Consider the following 7,796-nt stretch of genomic DNA (forward strand, 5'->3'; position numbering starts at 1 on the left):
CTAAAATAGGGCTTACGTCCAAACACTTCAGACACCCTATCCCCTCAAATAAAGTGAACACTTCTGATGACGTATCAAGACGTCCGAGGAGTGTACACTTGCGAGGGAGGAGGGAATGATTTAAAAATATATATTTTTATTCATAATACAGATCAACAACTTACATTCCGACATCATACAAAACAGAACGCAGGTATTAACAAGAAAATACTAAAATATGTAACGACCATGGGTTTATAAACTGAGATCGACCTTGCAGCTCGAGCATGTTTTTGCGGAACAGTCGATAGCCGCCGGACTTCGGGCTAGAAGGTCGAGGGTTCGACACCTGCTCCCTGCCTGTTTCATTACAATACAATACAATATATATATATATGTATGTCAAATGCTACTTGTTGAGATTCACTATATTCACTATGGATGTTTTAATAAGTTAAATTCAATCAAAAATGTGTAATTTTTGTTTGGGTATAAAGTATTTGCTGGTGACACTCAGTGATTTATTTAGAATTCACACTTAAGTTGCCCCTCACTACAGCTGCACTCCGCCACACTTCTCCCTTTTTTACCTTTATTTAACTAGGCAAGTCAGTTAAGAACAAATTCTTATTTTCAATGACGGCCTAGGAACAGTGGGTTAACTGTCTGTTCAGGGGCAGAAGGACAGATTTGTACCTTGTCAGCTCAGGGGTTTGAACTTGCAACCTACTAGTCCAACGCACTAGGCTACCTTGCCGCCCCAGCTTTTATGCTCATCCTTGAAAAATGGCAGAAGGTCTGAAATGGACACCAAAGTCGACGTATTGGACAAACAATATTATCTAGGCTAAGTAAAACCAAATAATGTTTTTTATCTACTGCTCTGCTAACTAACTAGCTAAAGTGTAGTCAGTGACTAGCTAAGACTGTGAAAGGGGACTTAAAATGTTAATGGATTGGACACAGAAAGCTGGATCGCACTGGTGAACGGAAGCTGACAGTGTCTGCTAGAGATGACATGCAGGACTTTGTAGTCTTGCTGAGGTCTTCTGTTGCAAATTAGAATTGTGCATTTTTGTGTTGTAAATCTAGGCAAATATATTGATGAAACTCACCTTGTCCAGACAGAATTACACGGTTATCAAAACATCACGCCTGGCTAAGCCTATGTTACCGGCCTCAGTCTGTAGCTGAAGTGGCCTGTATTAGTAAAAGGAACGCACACAAGTTTATGTCAGCAAAGATCTGGAGCTTTCTTTATTCTGCAGAATGGTGCGCGCTTGGCCAGAACTTGCTGTTTCTCCTACTACCACAGTGCAATAGCGCCATCTATTGGGCTGATGGACTGATGCTAAAGCATGTAAAATATACAATTTAGATGAATTAAGACAAATACATAAACAAATTGGTTAAAAAAAATAGAAAGTGATGTCTGTTTTTAGTGACTTTGTTTTCAAAACCATTACACTTACATGAAACACAGACCTTTATATGAAGTAGTTCTAAAATTCCAGATGTAAAAATTAATGGTGAAAAACTATTGGAACCATTACCGGGTTTTATGGGTCCCCTGTGCCGGACAAGATTCAGAAACTGCTTCTCCAATCTTCAGAATGTACAGTTTAGGTAGCACTCAACACTTATTTTTAGGTTGTGCTTTATAAATTCACTCTTGAGTAGGGTTGAATATTTTCCTGGTATTTTACAAATGTTCCATCCCGAGAATAAATCCCTTTTCTTCTGGGTAACCTGGTATTTCCTGCCAAAAATGGAAGTGCCATTCAAAAGCATTATAAAGCATATTAATAGGCCTATGTCTGGAGTTGATTAGAGTTGTGATTGAAAATTCAAGCCTGATGCTACCTGAGCCTAATGGGCCATACTTTAATTACATTTGATGAGCCCTACATTAAAGACGTTTAATGAGCCCAAACCCAAATGATTGTGCCATTATCCAATACATATATGATATAGGCTACTGCACGACAGAAAAACATAAAAGCCCATAGATGTAGCTAGCTATATGTTCTTGGGTAAATACATGAAACTAGCTCCAGTAGGCTAATCTTTTTGACTGTGGACTGTATTACTGCACTGTACTCTTATATGACTGGAATTACGCACATCATTCAAACCATGGTAAAGCAGTGAGAGAACATGCGATTCTGGTGCAGCACATGCAGCCTACAAAGTTACAAGTATAGGCTAGCGAATTTGATTTTAATTTTGAAACATAATATAATATTTGTATAATTAGTAGGTGTATATACCTTTCATAATGTTTCCCCTAATGTTATTTGCCTACCTACTCTTTCTCTCTTTATTGTTGCTGCATTCCTTCCTCCCTTTCAACAGATACATGAAATAAGTTTAGTTGTCCTTATCTTCATCATTCTAACATCCTTGAATAATATAGGAATATAATTAGATGCAGAAGACTTTGAATGGTTATGGGTCTGAATAAATAACTGCTATATCCTATCGCCACCGCGCGTTTGCTCTTCTTTCAAACTACCGTTGAGCTCTATTGGCTGCTGTATATAACACTCAGCAAAAAAATTGCTTGCATCCCTCTTCGAATACCTATTGGTAAAAATGTCCTGTGAGCTATTGTAGTCCAAGGAGCGTTTTTTTTAGAAGAGGCTAGCAGAGCACAGGTGCATGCATATTGAGCAAGAGACAGAGGCTATAAGTTAGAAAACGTATTATGCATAACCCATCATTAATTTGTTAAATACAGTGCATTCGGAAAGTATTCAGACTCCTTCACGTTTTCCACATTTTGTTACGTTACAGCCTTATTCTAAAATTGATTAAATATTTTTGTCTCACATTCGACACACAATTCCCCATAATGACAAAGTGAAAACAGGTATTTAGACATTTTAGCAAATTGATATGTAAATAAGTTGTCAGTTTTTAAAATGATTTTTATAAGTATTCAGACCCTTTGCTATGAGACTCAAAATTGAGCACTTGCGCATCGTGTTTCCATTGATCATCCTTGAGATGTTTCTACAACTTGGAGTCCACCTGTGGTAAATTCAATTGATTGGACATGTTTTGGAAACCACACACCTGTCTATATAATGTCCCACAGTTGACAGTGCATGTCAGAGAAAAAACCAAACCATGAGGTCAAAGGAATTGCCCGTAGAGCTCCGAGACAGGATCGTGCCGAGCACAGATCTGAGGAAAGATACCAAAAAATGTCTGCAACATTGAAGGTCCCCAAGGTCTTCCATTCTTAAATGGAAGAAGTTTGGAACCACCAAGACTCTTCCTAGAGCTAGCCGGCCAAACTAAGCAATCTGGGGAGAAGGGCCTTGGTCAGAGAGGTGACCATGAACCCGAAGGTCACTGACAGAGCTCCAGAGTTTCTCTGTGGAGATGGGAGAACTTTCCAGCCTTTATGGTAGAGTGGCCAGACGGAAGCCACTCCTCAGTAAAAGGCACATTACAGCCCACTTAGGATTTGCCTAAAGGACTCTCAGACCATGAGAAACAAGATTCTCTCGTCTGATGAAACCAACCAACTCTTTGGCCTGAATGCCAAGCATCACGTCTGGAGGAAACCTGGCACAATCCTTACAGTGAAGCATGGTGGTGACAGTATCATGCTGTTGGGATATTTTTCAGCGGCATGGACTGGGAGACAAGTCAGGATCGAGGGAAAGATGAACGGAGCAAAGTACAGAGAGGTCCTTGATGAAAACCTGCTCCAGAGCGATTAGGATCTCAGACTGGGGCGAAGGTTCACCTTTCAACAGGACAACGACCTTAAGTACACAGCCAAGACAAAGCAGAAGGGGCTTCAGGACACATCTCTGAATGTCCTTGAGTGGCCCAGCCAGAGCCCGGAATTGAACATCTCTGACTTCTCTGCCGCCAGTACGCACCGCATTACAATCTAGAACAGAATTATCTATTTTGGATGCAATTTGAATTAAATTGGAGAGAGACTGCAAGAGTGCTTGCTCGTGCACTGATTTAAATCAATGTTTTTAAAATTCTGCAGCTGCAATAAAATAAAACAAATCTTTACAATTATAAAATAAGGTGACCCCGAAAGCCAGATGGAGATTAAATTAGAAGTGTATTTGGTCTTAATATTACTGTAACCCCAGATAACACATTTTGGTTCTGGGAATATTCCCTGAACTTTGCACCAATGTTCACTTAAGGTTCAAATGGATTGTTTTCTTAACGTTCTTTGAACGTTCTCTTTTAGTTGTATGAAGGTAGTTATCTAAAGGTTAAAACTTTGGGAACACACACAGCCAAGAGTACAAAATTAAATATGAAAAATTAACAGAATTATAATTTCAGTTATACATTTGTTTTATATAACGGGTTCGGGGGAAAATTTGCAATCTGATTGGCATAAACACACAGGCTGGCATAATGAAATATTAACAGTTCTTATTTTTGTTCTAGGGATATACAATTTAACCCACTGAAGACATTTTTTATTTAAGTATACTCGGTCATAACAGACTTCACATGGGCAAATAAAACTCAGAATAAAAAGGTACATTTTTTGTCTTCCAAAACTTAAAAATAACTGATATTGGCACAAGATTAAGGGTATGTTGGAACATCACTAACAAAATTACAGTTAACAAAAATGTACACTTAATACAGTATACAGTATAAACAATTCAGCTCAATCTGTTTTCCATTAGGTTTCTATGGCAATCCCTTTTTAAGTAGAAATATGCTTGCAGTTCCTATGGCTTCCACTAGATGTCAACAGTCTTTAGAAATAGGTTGGTGTTTTTCCTTTGAGAAATGAAGAAGTAGGCCTGTTATTTTCATGTGTCACTCCAGGTGCACTCTAATGTTTTGGTGCGAGCTGAGCACAGTATTTCCCGTCTTAAATTTGATTGATTATTTACGTTTTAGGATACATCAATTTGGATTAGGAACGTTCTTTGAAATTGTTTGGACAAAGTTTACAGGTAACTTATTAGATACTTTGTAGGCATGTTGGGGGAGTTGGAACCGGTGTTTTTCTGAATCAAACGCGCCAAATAAATAGACATTTTGGGGATATAAAGAAGCAAATTATTGAACAAAATGACCTTTTGTGATGTTTATGGGACATTTTGGAGTGCCAACAGAAGAAGATCTTCAAAGGGAAGGCATGAATTATATCGTTATTTCTGAGTTTTGTGTTGAAATCTGATTGGTTGAAATCTGATTGTCATGTGTTTGTATGCTGGGTGCTGTCCTCGGATAATCGCATGGTCTGCTTTCGCCATAAAGCCTTTTTGAAATCTGACACTGTGGCTGGATTAACAAGAAGTTCAGCTTTAAACCGGTGTATAACACTTGTATGCTTTTTGAATTCTTATTATGAGTGTTTCTGTTTTTGAATTTGGCGCGCTGCAATTTTACTGGGAGTTGTCAAATCGATCCCGCTAAAGGGATAGGCACGCGAAGGGATCCATAAGAAGATTTAACACTTACAATTTTAGTTAACAATTCAGGAATCTGCAATCTGATTAACACACACACACACACACACACACACACACACACACACACACACACACACACACGGGATTACATAATTGTCTCATCTGAACACTGTCTAAGGTACAGGGGACTCAAGGGCTCACTCTTCCACCACCTCTTCTGCAACCTGTAAAACAAAGAGTTCCTAGTTAAATACTAATATTAGGGTTTTTAAGGATAGTGTCCTTCCCAAAATGTATCATTGCCCATTGGTATTTAACTTGTGCTTAAAAAAATGTTCAGTGCTTTGACCAGAAATCAAAAATCATATACATTTGCTGGGTTTTAAATCCAAACCAGAATAGAGAAATAAAACATGACTCAATCCAATGCTTAAATGAGGGTAACCTTTGGTGTACACTTAGGGAGGTAGAGCAGGGTTTCTCAAACTATGGGTCAGGACACAATGTAGGCCCTGGTTATGTGAGAGGTGGGCCACATTGTTAATCACATATACTATTTCTTCTTAGTTTGGGTTGTTGGACAGTTAATTCCTAATTTGGGTCTCGAGCTGAACCTCTGATTTAGAGAATCAGGACATAACACAAATCATGTCACATACACAAAGGTGATGAGAGAGATAATTCTGTATTGCTCAGGAAGCAGACTGGGAGCAGGACCTCGGCAGAACCCTGACTGGGAAAGATGGTCACTACATGGGACAAATTATTGTCACTGGCTGTTGGTGTACTTTGTAAGAGCCATTTTGCCAATATGTGGTCGTGAAAACTGCACTGCACAGAAAGCACCCTGAGGATGATTACTTTCTGTATAGCAGTGACATTGGTTGTGATGGCAGTGCCTCATTCTGCAATCAAAGGATCAAGGAGGGGAAACCTTTATCCTGCATCATCAAAAGCCTCTGCACTCACAATGATTAAGGAAGGGATGGCAACTCTTGCTGTACACGCTCTTGAAGAGAAACTTGTGTTGAAGGAATGAAAGAGAAAACAAACAGAAGGAAAGTACAGAGCTTGAACTGGACATCAAATATCTTGTATCAATGTTTAAAAGCAGTGAGTAGAGGAGCGACTTGAGATGACATGATAGCTCTCACTAGGATGGACTCAACAAAAACACAAATTACTCAATGGCTAACACTGAAACAAAACCCAAACTCTAATTCCATGTCACACTGTAAGGGGTGCGTATCTGGTGGCAGGGAAGTCAGACGCAGGAGCGCAGAACTGGGTAATAACCGGAGCAGTTTAATTATCAAACCCAATGGCATCCAGAACTACAAAATATGGGTACAAAACCCGTCGCGCACCAGTCAAAAATGACATTCTCCCTTACAACAAATAATTTCACACACAGACATGGGGGGGACAGAGGGTTAAATACACAACAAGTAATGAGGGAAATGTAAACCAGGTGTGTGGGAAAACAAGACAAAACAAATGGAAAATGAAAGGTGGATCGGTGATGGCTAGAAGACCGGTGACTTCAACCGCCGGACGCTGGCCGAACAAGGAGAGGAACCGACTTCGGCGGAAGTCGTGACAGTACCACCCCCCCCAACACCGGCCTCCGGGATGACCCGAAGGGCGAGGTGCAGGGCGATCCGGACGGAGACGGGGGAACTCCCGCAGCATTGAAGGGTCCAACACATCCTCCACCGGAACCCAGCATCTCTCCTCCGGACCGTACCCCTCCCACTCCACGGGGTACTGAAGGCCCCTCGCCCGACGCCTCGAATCCAGTATGGAGTGGACGGAATACGCCGGGGCCCCCTCGATGTCCAGAGTGGGCGGAGGAACCTCCCGCACCTCAGACTCCTGGAGCGGGCTAGCCACCACCGGCCTGAGGAGAGACACATGGAACAAGGGGTTAACACGGTAATCGGGGGAAGAGTTGTAAACCTGTAACTAACCTCGTTCAGTCTCCTCAGGACTTTAAATGGCCCCACAAACCACGGCCCCAGCTTTCGGCAGAGCAGGCGGAGGTGCAGGTTTCGGTTCGAGAGTGGTCTGTGCTGGTTTTCTGGCGCACCACGTCCCACTGAAGGTGAACATGAGCGGCGTCCCAGGTCTCCTCCACGCGCCTGAACCAGTCGTCCACCGCAGGAGCCTCGATATGACTCTGATGCCAAGGCACCAGAACCGGCTGGTACCCCAGTACGCACTGGAAGGGGGAGAGGTTAGTGGAGGAGTGGTGGAGCGAGTTCTGGCCATCTCTGCCCAGGGCACGAACACCGCCCACTCCCCCAGCCAGTCCTGGCAGTAAGACCTCAGAAACCTACCCACATCCTGGTTAACTCTCTCCACCTGCCCGTTATTCTTGGGGTGTAAACCCGA

Source organism: Oncorhynchus masou, chromosome 31 (genome assembly GCF_036934945.1).
Source record: "Oncorhynchus masou masou isolate Uvic2021 chromosome 31, UVic_Omas_1.1, whole genome shotgun sequence".
NCBI classification, from domain to species: domain Eukaryota; kingdom Metazoa; phylum Chordata; class Actinopteri; order Salmoniformes; family Salmonidae; genus Oncorhynchus; species Oncorhynchus masou.